Source organism: Triticum dicoccoides, chromosome 3A (genome assembly GCF_002162155.2).
Source record: "Triticum dicoccoides isolate Atlit2015 ecotype Zavitan chromosome 3A, WEW_v2.0, whole genome shotgun sequence".
Classification (NCBI taxonomy): Eukaryota; Viridiplantae; Streptophyta; class Magnoliopsida; order Poales; family Poaceae; genus Triticum; species Triticum dicoccoides.
In genome coordinates, this window is record NC_041384.1 from 15,577,358 (window position 1) to 15,579,858 (window position 2,501).

The window sequence follows — 2,501 nt, forward strand, 5'->3', positions numbered from 1 at the left end:
ACCGATATGACATGTTTATTTTTAGCTTTTTCGTTTTCTACTTTTTTTGTGTTTTTGTGTTTTGGATTTTGTGTTTTTCCTTTTCTTATTAGTGATGTCTAGGATTTTTATTTTAAATAACGCCACTCGACTTGCATACCCATGGGCCGAACAGTCACCTGTACTCTGGCCTTGCCCATCCATGTACAACTTAATATATTTTTATTTTTATAAGATAGTGCCACTAGTTATGCCCGTGCCACCCGCATGTCAATCGTCCACGCGCAATTGCATGCTCGTCATTTCTATGCAACCTTTTTTCTCAAAATATTGTCATCTGATCGCTCACACGTTGATCACACGCAATTGCATGTCCGTCATCTGCGTGTAACTTATTATTTTATTTTAAATATATTTTATTTTCCCACGGATCACCTAAAACTAGTGATATACACTAAGAGAGAAGTAGATGGTCCCAGACTAGGCATATGCAACATTAGTCTTGTTTCAAATTACATTTTTGTTGATCAGAGAGTGACCTTTAGTTTTCTGTTATCTGCTTCCCCTTTTTAGCAGTTTTTACGACAGGCACCAGGAAGCTCATTTTTAGTTCAACCAAAGATGTTCTCTAATGATCTTAAAAAAATATGTTCTCTAATTTATTTTTCTATTTCTTGTGTCAAAAGTATGTGCTCAAGTAATACAAACACACATTTTTTATGCATTATGTTATGTTTCATGGAGACACACTCCACGCCTGGCAGCGTTGACACAGACACTGATATATTTGTCAGGCCAAATACAAAAAAATAACCAACCAAGTAGGAGACTAGACAGCCCAGTACACTTCAGAAAAATAGGCACCGGAAAAGAAGACAGCCCAGCACGAGACAAGCTTTTGGGAGGACAAAATAAAGGAAAAGCAGCCCAATTAAGAAAAGAGTCGTACACACAGCCCACATGAACGAAGAGGAAAATCAATCGTCTGGGTCAAGCCTATACATACGATCCTGACGTCAGTCGACTGAGACTTCACGAAGTCTCAGTCGACTAAGTCCTAGCTAAACCCTAATTCCATACATAACTAACAAACTGAAAATGGCACGACAGGGTGTTCCTACAATTTCATATAGATAGGAAAAAGAAAGAAAATACAAAGTGGCCTGGTTTTTTAAGAGGGAAACAAGGCCAAAGACCGAAAGAGAACAAACAATGAGAAACAAGTAAAAACGACTAAGCGGTCACCGGACGAACAAGAACAGCACCACCAGCATATCCACCAACTGAAGAGAACTGAGTGGTTTCTTGGAAGACGCCTTCAAAAAGGAAACATTGCACCCACAGGCACCGTTGCCGCTGGCATCGACCCTTGTCGAAGACTAAGGTTTCGCCCAGAATCACCCATGACCACATCGCTGAAACCATTTGAAAGGGTCCGGACACGTCATCTTCAAATTCAAGAGCCTCGGTAAATTGATGTGCACTAGTAGAAAATGGAGCTTTAAAACCGGTTCGTAAGGGCCTTTAGTGCCGGTTTCATAACCGGCACTAATTGGTGGGCACTAAAGCCCCCCCCCCCCCTTTAGTATCGGTTCGGCACGAACCGGCACTAAAGTGCCACCACGTGGCGTGAGCTCGCGCCCTGGTATGGGGGACCTTTACCAACCGGTACTAAATGTTTTTTTTTGAAAATTTTGAAAAAAAAATGATTATTTTTTTTGATTTTCAATTTTTCTAAATTATTTGGTGATTTAGTCTTTAATCACCTCTCTTAACTGCTCAAGTGTGGATCACTCATTCTAAATCATCTAACTTCCCGACCGGTCACCCATCCCTCTCACTACTCCAGCCCGAGCACGTTTAACTTTCAGGTTCTATTCTCCTTCGTTTCCAAGTCTGCACTTGTTGTTTTCCTAACAATAGTAAGATGTCAATCCTATTAACCCTCAGGAGTTTAGCTTGAGCATGAAGTCACACATTTCAATGTTTGAGTTTTTGAAACTATTATTCTAAAAAACAGTAATTATTTAGTAACACTAATATTTCTTGAATAAGTTTGACCATAGTTTGACCACAGTTTGACCCTAGTTTGACCAGATTTGACCAAAATTCAAAAAATTGAAATAATTATTTAGTAACACTAATATTCTTGAATAATTATGTAGTAACATTAATACTTCTAGAATAAGTAGTTTGACCAGATTTAACAAAAAAAATTAAAAAACTGAAATTTGACCATATTTTTTTCCTTTTGGAATTTGAGGATTCTAAAAAATTGCAAACAGGCCATAGGCGGTCTCCATCGGATGCGGATTTTGTGCTGAATTTTTTGATATATTATACGTTTTTTTTCGACATCGTATGCAAAAGTTATAGCCGTTTTACATTTTCCCTACACTTTTTGCGAAACATGTCCAAATTTAAGTTTTCAAATTTTCCTAACTAGTAGATGTAGTAATATAACTACCTCTCGAAGGATTTTACTTTTTGAAGTTTTTATTATTTTCTTTTGATTTTTTCAG